Raw genomic sequence first — 11420 nt, 5'->3', positions numbered from 1 at the left:
ACACACACACACACACACACACAATCACTCACTCACTCACTCACAATCACACACACAATCACTCACTCACACGCACGCGCGCACTCACTCACACACAATCAAAAGCTTTGAATATGCGTAGTTTCGTCTGTCATCTCATGTCGCACACAGCAATCATTTTTATTGACTAAAGTCTGATCGTGTTCATTTCAGAACGAGTCTAAAGTCGCGTGCGCGCCATTTTATAGGCGAACTGTGGCATGCAGAGTTTCTGCAGTCTGCTAACGTTACCAGAACATTTATATATCAAGATGGTCATTGGTCTAACACAGATTGTTCAGATTTTGTTTTTAAGATTTGGCTTGGATTTCTGCTGATCGTTGACCATGCTTCTGAGACAGTCATGGTTTTGAACTTTGGTAACTTGATACGTTTTTAATGTCAATGTTTGAGCAGCATTATATGATTTGTGTCAAACGTGATTAGTTTAACTCACACACAATCACTCACTCACTCACACACACACTCACTCACACACAATCACTCGCACGCACGCACACACACTCACTCACACACAATCACTCACTCACTCACTCACTCACACACAATCACTCGCACTCACTCACTCACTCACACTCACACACAATCACTCGCACGCACGCACGCACGCACTCACACTCACAATCACTCACTCACACGCATGCACGCACACTCACACACACACTCACAACATCAGCTCAATGAACAGTGACAACAGATTAATTCATTAAGAACATCTACATTTTTACAAATAATGTATTAAGTCCATCAAAGGTTTTCCTCTCGTTGTGTTGTGACACACACAGATGACTCACTGTTCCTCAAACCATCACTGTGAGCGAGAAAGAGAAATGTGAAGACAAACAGAAAATCTGTGCAGAAATCCATTTTAACTTCATCTGCAAACAAACAAATCTTACAATCTTTCATCTGCCACTTGCAGCTACAAACACACTCACTAACATGAGCAATCTGCCAAAGCAAAGAAACCATGGAGTAGCATGTTCATGTAACGGTACCATCTGTGAGCACATCAAACATTACAGAATCCCACAATGCACTGCGTGTCTCCACATGTGCTCCTGGGATCCTCAGAACTTTACTGACACTGAAGAACCGCAGAGCTCCTTTATTCAGACTGAAATCATGATGAACAGAAAGCCCAAAAGATGATGAAACTGCACTGAAACCAGACACCAACGCAATAGATAATTCAATCAAATAAAAGTCTGATGAGCCGCTGATGGTTAAAAGAACAAGCGAAATGTTTGGACAGGATGCTTGTGGATCTCCGAGGTTTAATTGCAGAGTCATAAATAAATCCTGATCGTTGTCATGTCCTACAACACATCGACATCTTAAAGACCAAACTCTAAAAAACACCAGCAGCTCCAGAAGAACAGAGCTTACACAGAGAGAACGCGTCATTATCAGACACATCAACATTTGCAGAAAGAGGAAAAGTGTGAAAGATCTACAGATCCTAAAACAACACCAACAATGAGCACAAGTGAATGTCAATCAAGCAGAAGAGACACAATGTAAACGACGGTCCTTCTGCTGATGAGATATGAGTCTGTAGGGTTCGTCTGTCATCTACTGACGCTCCAGCCACAAACACTGACGCGCCTGGCTTTGGCTTTACAGCAGTTTCTGTGATCGTGTTTACAGCACACACAGGCGCGGGTTTCAGAACTCATGCTGAGGTGTAAGTGAGCTCTGAGAGCCAGCGAGCATGAAATTAATGCTGTGCAAACGAATCCTCATCAAAGGATTACGAGCCTGTCGAACCTTCAGCAGACGGCGTGTTCAGAGCGTAACACCGCAGCTGTGCTGTATGGCCTTATCTGACAGCCGCGCTAACACTCATATTGTAAAGCGAAGACTTGTGTTACATGATGCTGATCCGGGTCACGTTCACTACGAGTGTGTGTGTGTGTGTGTGTGTGTGTGTGTGTGTGTTAAACTGTCAGCCGCCTCGGTTCACACACACTAGCTGTGCAAACGAATCCTCATCAAAGGATTACGAGCCTGTCGAACCTTCAGCAGACGGCGTGTTCAGAGCGTAACACCGCAGCTGTGCTGTATGGCCTTATCTGACAGCCGCGCTAACACTCATATTGTAAAGCGAAGACTTGTGTTACATGATGCTGATCCGGGTCACGTTCGCTACGAGTGTGTGTGTGTGTGTGTGTGTGTTAAACTGTCAGCCGCCTCGGTTCACACACACTAGCGCAGGTTTGATTAAAAGTCAGAGCTAGTCTCTTTTAACTACAAGGACATTTCTCCCCCTCAATCTAAAACAGGAACGACTCTCAGAGAGAGAGAGACGGAGAAGATAAAACCATCCGACGGTCCTCACTGACACTACAGAGATGCTGAAGCAGGACCTGAGACGTCCTGCAGTCTGTAATATGACAGCTGAGACTCTCTATGTCATTTCACAGAAGCCAGATCACGGAAGACATTCTGCAGAAGGTCAAACTTCAGATGTGTCTCAAGATAATATGTTCATGTCTCAGCACATTCAGGCAAAGTTCTTCACAAGCTCAAGTCATAGATATTGCTAATTTTCACAAAATTAATTGGTCAATTTACAGAGGAAGATTCAGAGTCATCCCTGATTATTCCAGATCATAATTTGCATTTAGAACGGACATTACTGTGTCCAAGTGCACTCTCAAAAATCTCTTGACTTGTGGGTCACGAGTGTCTGTAAGGGCCATTGGGTTCAAAACGGTCCAGTTAAATCTCAAAAACTGTTTTTTTTTTTTTTTACATAATCTGAAACACCAGAACTGTAATAAAAAAAATTTAAAAAAAGATTTTGACCATTCTGAAGGAGAATCATCTTAAGAAAGGAGGGAGGTGAGCGAGAGAAATGACAAAATGAGAGAGAATCATTAAAACTCATCTTTGAAAAAACACCATTGATTTTAGTTAGCTTGTTGCCAGTAGAAAAACCATTACGCCTATGGAGAGTCCCCACTTTTCACAAAAACAAACCTGTGTGTGTGCGTGTGTGTCATGAACAAATGCGCTTCATATTTCATCTCTAAGGATTTAAACATACAATAAACAATAAACATGCTAAAGTGTTGCGTGTTAAACTGAACACACTAAAAGCAGGAGCAAAACTAGTCTCACTGTCAACATCAGGACAATTAAAGACATCAGAAGTACAACGTATGTTAAACACAAAAGAAGGTATTTTAAAGAATGCTAGGAACCAAACAGATTTCTGTTGTATGGACAAGAAAAAAAAAGAAAGAAAGAAATGAAGTCGTGCAGGTTTGAACAATTTGAGGGGAAGTAAATAATGACAGAATGATCATTTTTGGGTGAACTGGGCACAGAATCTTTATTAAATGATGAAATAACTGTGTGTTCCTTATTTCTCAGTCAGTGGTGAATCTCAGAGCCACAGCGAGCGTTCAGAACCTCCAGTGAATCTCAGTACGGCGGATTAGAATCAGAGTCAGACTCATCATCGTCTTCTTTCAGATGTGTCACTGTTCTGCTCCGTTTCATTATGAATCAGACCAATCACAAAAGACAAAAATATCATTATTCTCCAATTACTATTTATAATGTCTCAAAATGCCATTAAGTCGAATTAAGTGAGACTGATGTTGAGCGCATGTGTGTGATGAAGCTGCTCATCTCTGGACTGATCTGCAGTGAGTCTCTGATCTACAGGCTCCTCTGCTCCTCTCTGGATGAGTTCAGACGGCACAATGACGCTGGATTCTCATGTCCACTGGAGTGGAGAGCAGCTAATGCATGACATGTTGCTTTAGAGAATTAGCATATAAATGAGCTCCGTGCTTATCAAGTCTATTTATGAGCCCAACTGCACTGAGAGCTGATCCTGCTGCTCTCCAGCATTATTACATCTGTGAGGGACGTCGCTCATCTCACACAGAACTCTGAAAAACGCCTCTAAACTCTCAGGTTAAAGGTCCAAAAAGACCAAATAAGAAAATCAGAGATTTCTGTTCGATTCATTATTTTCTCATTCAGAATTTATGGAGTTTACCTTTTTTCTTCAGACAACAAGCAATTGACTTGATTAAATACATATAAATATGTTTGCTTATATATAATTTCTCTGGACTGATCTGCAGTGAGTCTCTGATCTACAGGCTCCTCTGCTCCTCTCTGGATGAGTTCAGACGGCACAATGACGCTGGATTCTCATGTCCACTGGAGTGGAGAGCAGCTAATGCATGACATGTTGCTTTAGAGAATTAGCATATAAATGAGCTCCGTGCTTATCAAGTCTATTTATGAGCCCAACTGCACTGAGAGCTGATCCTGCTGCTCTCCAGCATTATTACATCTGTGAGGGACGTCGCTCATCTCACACAGAACTCTGAAAAACGCCTCTAAACTCTCAGGTTAAAGGTCCAAAAAGACCAAATAAGAAAATCAGAGATTTCTGTTCGATTCATTATTTTCTCATTCAGAATTTATGGAGTTTACCTTTTTTCTTCAGACAACAAGCAATTGACTCAGAAAATACATATAAATATGTTTGCTTATATATAATTTCTCATTTATTCTGTGAGTTGGCTCTACTCAGAGAGGAATGCTGTGTTTGTCAGAGAAAACATGATTCCTGCTGCACACAGACTCAAAGCATCATCGTACTCAAAGATTCTGTACAGCGCACAGAATCACGATGATTTTACCCCGGCGCGTTCAGTAACATCAGCTGAGAGCCACTGCTTTAATGTACCTGTGAGTGACAGCTGCCAATCAAAGCTGACTGACAGCAGAAATTAATTCAGACAATAATCTCAGCCATAAAAGCAATAGTGACAACAACCCAGCAGCGAGGCACATCTCTACAATGGAGTTTATGTTGCTTCTACTTTATATAATGATCGTTCACATGTGAGAATCATCAGAGACATTTTCATCTGCCACATCCAGAATTGTCCACGTTACGTTAGAATGAACACAGCCGATCTATCAGCTCTTAACTGGCTTTACTGTGAATGTGTCCGCAAATATGGAATATTTTATTCCTATCCAACACATTCAACATCAGACTCTCGTTACATGCATTTCCTCAGTTTAGTAGCAGATCTTCTCTCACTCCACTGTCCGGTCTGTCAGGTGCGTTTAGAGTGAAAACCCAGCAGACTTCAGACCGGTTTAGTGTCCTACATCCATCTGAGAGTGACAGAGAAAGAGGACAGGCTTTTTATTCTGGGCACACACACACACACACACACAGAAATAAAAGACTGTACTGATGTGACTGTGCTCCTGAAAGCATTTCAGCTCAGAGACCTCCATTCATTCAATCTAGAAGCTCCTCCGAGAGAAATCAATAAACTCAAATGCTGACAACATAATCAGCAAACAGAGTTCAGGGAGGCAGCAGTGACATCACTGAGCTCCGGCCCGCTTCAGGCGGGACATTTAGAGAGAGTGTCATGTGACTTTCAGCAGAATAAAGCAGCCTACAGTCATAAGCTACAGAAACCTTTTGTGGATCAGCGCCGTGGCTCTTCCTGCTCCGGTCTGTCATTGTGGGGGGAAAATGAAAACGGTTAACATACATTTTGTATTTTATTTATGCCTCGTTGATCCCATCATGTTTGCACATCTTTCCACGAAGAACAAGACTTTTAGTGGGAGTTGCTAGAAATTCTGCTGAATTACGTATTTATCATTGTAATTCCTGACCTTATGCAAAACAGTCTCCGCTGCTCAGAACGACAGTCATTAACTACCACAGAGAGAGAGAGAGAGAGAGAGATATAGATGGGTGGTCTGGAGAATTCAAGGGTAAGATGTTTTATTTTACTCAACGCTCATGAGGAAACAGTGAGTCTATTTCAGGTGTAGAATCAGGTCATCTCCAATAGAAACAGGATGATGTGCTTTGTCTTGTGGGCAAAATCTAGATTAAGGGAGTGAAAAGCTCAGAAAGATTTCATCTGTAGTCAAACAGGATGATTTTAAAAGCACACATCACAAAATCACAACATGAAGAAATACACAGCCACAAGCGAACGAGGTTATCATCTGAATCTAACGCTGCGGCTGCAACGAAGGAGGACCTGAGGGAGTTTGTAGATGATTTAGTGTAAGTGCTCAGTCTTCTTCACATCTCATTGGCATTTATTCATCGACGCCATTATTCCTTGACATGAGAGGCTGATAAACATGGACCAGTGATTATAAAGAACTCCAAATCAGCCAGAAATATTATTATTCTCATTAATTATGATAAATAGTACAGTTAATAATGAAAGTCAAATGACTAAATGAACAGTTGTTTCACTTTCACTTGGACACTAAATTCGTCTGGACTTTACTTGCTAAATTCGACTTTACTTCCAAGATCGATACTATTAAAGATAAAATTTTAACCATGCAGCCGTCAGCTACAGTATCACATCAGATAGTGTGCTATAGATCTGTCAACACTGCACTGGCTACCTATTAAACATCGTATAGATTTTAAAATCCTGCTAAATTACTTATAAAGCCCTGAATGGTTTAGTATCTCCGTATCTGAATATTGAGTGTTTACTATTCTGTCCTTCTGCAGTATTGACACACTATTTTCCTAATTAATGCTGTTCAGTTGCTTTGACACAATCTGTATTGTTAAAAGCGCTATATAAATAAAGGTGACTTGACTTGACTTGACTTGACTGGAGAGTTTGACATGCGTCTGTAAATAACAAACAATGACTTGGATGATCCTGCTGTCAGAATGCACAATAAACGCCTGTAATAACGCGAGGACAATCAGCTCTCGTTAGGAAGTAAACGAACTGCTCTACATCTGATCCACAGCATGAACGAGAGCTGAGATCACCTTCACACTACTGCTCATCTAACAGACAGATGAACCATCTGACCTGCCTTCATAACTGCTTTGATAATAATCAACAGGACTGTCATATCTATGGAGCTTATAATATGACAAAACTAATTGAATTTGTATTGTGTAAATTTGAATTATTGACAAGTGTCATTTAACAAAACTGAATATTATGTGGCATTTAACATAGTTCTGAATTAGATTTTTTTAACTCTAATATTAAACATTTGAAATTTAACACAACTGAATATTTTTATGGCAGAGTTTTATAGACATGTATTTTCAAACAGCGAATTTTTTTGTTCTGAAATCTTAGACTGCAAATATCCAGTTTTTTTTTTAAATACAGCTTCAAGTTTTCAAGATGAAATTTGAAACATCAAATTCAATATTCTAAAATTCAATACGCAGAAATTCAGATCGTATAGAAAGTAGGTCAGAGGTAATCCACAGGGAAGAGTAGATCTCCGAAAAGTCAAACGAAGCCTTTTGGCCAATTACTAGTTTTCTGGCGTAAGCGTGCGGTTTAAGATCTACCCGATCATGAATCACCCAGAGGTAGCCTAAGTGATTCTTAAACATTTATGATTTATATACTTATATGTTAGGTTAGCATTCTCAGCATGTGAAACATTTGTCTAGTCTCTGCTGTTAGTTTTAAAGTATATTTGGTGTGAAAGTGATTAGCATGCTACCGTGCCTACACAGGACGCGAGCGAAAGCAAAAAAGACAGTAGAGCCCATTGATTATAATCAGTGATATTTCCTACACTGGATATAGCAACACTATACGGACGCGACTGCTTGAAGCAACAAAGCGCCCGTTGCAAAGAGCCTGGCCTACGTCAGGAATAACAGGGAATCCGTTTGCTGTTGGGAATTCACATTCAGTGTAGACAGTATTGATTATAATAAATAGGTTCTGCTGTCTTTTGTCGCGACAAGTCTCACTGCTCGCGTCCGGTCTAGACACTGTGTAAGTGTCATACATAAGTCTGTTATTAATGCAATTCTGCTTCATTCATTCCATGATCGGAATCCATGCTGATGTTTGTAAACTGTTTTGAGCTGAAGGCATCGTGAATAAACATATACGATTACAGTATAACCATTCATTTCCGCTCAATTTAATACACATTAAACTAATATATATATATATATCACGACACGTCTCACTGCTCGCGTCCGGATCTAGACACGTTGTAAGAGTCATACATAAGTCTGTTATTAATGCAATTTTGCTTCATTCATTCCGTGATCGGAATCCATGCTGATGTTTGTAAACTGTGTTTTGAGCTGAAGGCATTGTGAACAAACATTACAGTATAACCATTTATTTCTGCTTAATATAATGCACATTAAACTATATACACTATATACAGTATATATATACAGGATTGTAGGTTCACACAGTGTGCCTCTGTAGTCTTGTAGTCCTCTGTAACGGCGTCCAGAATAGATTATTTTTTATATATCGTGCTTTACTGTATGACATGCATCAATCCCTTATTTTTTTTCCCTGCGGAAAGAACTTAATATAAACGTGTGACTAGTTGACTAGAAAAAATCTTTAGCCGGGGGTAGGCCTATTCTTGGCACAAGGAACCGATCCATTTTTAAAATAATATGCTATGACATTACGAATGACTGCAAATCACATCACGTATTGCATTGCACGAGTTATCCATGTGAGTCAAATGTTTTTATTTTATTTCATCTTTTTTATGTATGGGGGTGCTAGCCCCTAGCGCCGCCCAGTAAAGACTATTATAGCGACATACAGGAGTCATATACTAGGTGCGCATGTGTCCGTTATTATTGATGCGCAAACAAACCTATCTGCGCTCATGGCGTCCTTACGATCGCTGAGTCTCCACACATTCAGAATGGTTTCATTTTTCATTTGTATTTTGGAGTGTTTAGTTATTCTGCATGGATCTGTGTGTGCAGTCCTTTGGCATCTCCCTGTGGTCTTGTTTGGTATGGCAGGTTGACTTGTGCTTATTTATGAGTTATTAACGAGTTTCCCCTTACAGGGATTAATAAAGTTTTAATCACTTAGGCTACCTCTGGGTGATTCATGATCAGGTAGATCTTAAACCACACACTTACGCCAGAAAACTACTAATTGGCCAAAAGGCTTCGTTTGACTTTTCGGAGATCTACTCTTCCCTGTGGATTACCTCTGACCTACTTTCTGTTAGATCTGAATTTCTGCGTATTGAATTTTAGAATATTGAATCGCTGTTTGAAAATACATGTCTATAAAACTCTGCCATGTGTTAAATTTAAACTATGTTAAAGTGTCATGTTTTGTTAAATGACACTTGTCAATAATTCAAATTTATTCAATTTGTTTTGTCATATTATAAGCTCCATACATATCCACATATTTGATTAATTTTGAACACTTTTTATTAGATCTGCATTTAATGGGTTACGAGTCCGACTCTCTAACCATTAGGCCACGACTTCCCCATTCTGTTTGTCCCACAGAAAACTAGGTGAACAAGACACTTTCTGAAGGTTATGAGAGACATGGATATTTATCTCAGAACAGAATCTATCAAATAAAGCGCTCTTGTACCAGCAAAACCTCAAATTCCCCAGACACCAACAGAACAAAACCCACATTAACACCATCAACTGAAACGCACTGAAACCTGCTGAATGTCATTAACTATTTCTGACCTGAAAAGATTTACCTCTCAGGAATGGAGTGATCGCTGAGCTTTTGTTAGGCTACTGTTTCATAATCAATTCAGAAAGCAGCGGCTAAACCGGATGCAGAAAGTGAAAATTGATTTGCGGTCTGGAATAAAGTATAAACTATAAACACTAGAGAGGCCATATGAAACAATCTGAATTTGGGCTGCGGGCCAGTGGTTCTATTACAATTTTAATCATCTGTTTTTAGAAATATGTAAAGGTTTGTGTGAGTGAAAACAAGAATGAGTGTTTAACATATGTGAGGGAATGAACTTCTAATGAAGCACTGAACTACTGCATGATGTGATCCAAAAAACCCTGACAAACTGAACTGGCTTCTCCATTTTACATCCACACAGACATACAGACATCTGAGAAGAGCAAAATCAAAGCTCCATTACCTATCCAAAAAAAAAGAAAAAAAAAAGAAAAGAAAAGAGAGAGAGAGCTCAACCATCATTTTCAGAAACAAGTGCAGTATACAGTATTCGCAGTGCATTCACACATGTCTGACTCTCTGTCTGTCTGTCTGTCTCACTGTCTGTCTGTCTGTCTCACTGTCTGTCTGTCTGTCTGACTCCCTGTCTGTCTGTCTGTCTGACTCTCTGTCTGTCTGTCTGTCTGACTCTCTGTCTGTCTGTCTGACTCACTGTCTGTCTGTCTCGGAGTCTAAATCTAGAAGTAAATGCAAAAGTAAAAAACATTGAATAATGTGTTGCTTATGTTTATTGTTTAAACATGTCTGTGAAAGATTGTATTACTGTACTGTGTAAAAAAAATAATTGCAATGCTGAAAAAGCATTTTCAATGACAATGTTTGAATTTGAAATCAAACTAATGGATAAATGTTGTGTTTGTGGTAAACACGGATCAGTAGCGGACTCCTGTGTGAAAGCTGCTTCTCTCACAAGAGACACCTAAGAGGAGAATTACCCACATTTTCAAAAATGAAATTCAGGCCCTGAATAAATGTCTAAAAATCCTGATTGGAGTATCACTATATATAGTTATAAATGATAAAAAGAAGGCTCTAAAAAGATCGGGATCGGTATCGGCAGATACTGCTTTCTGTGATCGGCGATCGGTGATCAGCTTCAAAAATCCTGATCGGAGCACCCCTAACAATTATTTAACAAATATGTGCATTAATTTCAGTTAATAATATTTACATAATATCACATCCACTGGGAATGAATGCAATAGTCTCCGACTGTTAAAATCTTCTAATGAAATCAGTGAGGTTGATATGAATTCAGTGTGTTCGTTGTTCTGTCTCACAGCTATAACAGTAAGAAGGGATTTCAGTCTTGAAATTCAAAAGAAATTTAACAGAGGTGATGGCATTCTGGGAAATCATTGTTAAAATAAAAATTAATTAAAATAAATGCATTAAATAAATATTATGAAATGTATTGTATAAAATACAGTATATATTAGCCTTAAATTTCAGGACTGGATCGGTCTAATCTCAGTGGATTAGCAATAAGACAGCTGCTCAGAGTTCATCAGCAATCAACAGCATCAGTGTCTGCGGGTAGATCCAGTCTTTCTGTACATACAGTATATGTCCTCAACGTCCTGCAAATCCAGTATGGCCATTTCTAGAGTTCTTGTAGTTTAAGACACTGCTCTAGAAAACATCCAGTCCAGTAAATCGAGTCTGACAAATTCCCTTGAGTCTGCAGCATGTGTCCTCTGTTGATCTGATCATTCTCAGCAGAAATTAAATAAACACACATAGCTAGACACATCCCTCTGTTGAGACAGCAGCTCTTACCTTACTGATTCAAACCAGTATCTGCTCACTGAGACGGCGAACAGAGAAAGAGGGAGAGATTCAGCA

The sequence above is a fragment of the Sinocyclocheilus rhinocerous genome, unplaced genomic scaffold (assembly GCF_001515625.1).
Source record: "Sinocyclocheilus rhinocerous isolate Xijiao unplaced genomic scaffold, SAMN03320098_v1.1 scaffold2709, whole genome shotgun sequence".
NCBI classification, from domain to species: domain Eukaryota; kingdom Metazoa; phylum Chordata; class Actinopteri; order Cypriniformes; family Cyprinidae; genus Sinocyclocheilus; species Sinocyclocheilus rhinocerous.
Note: the sequence above shows the minus strand (reverse complement) of the source record.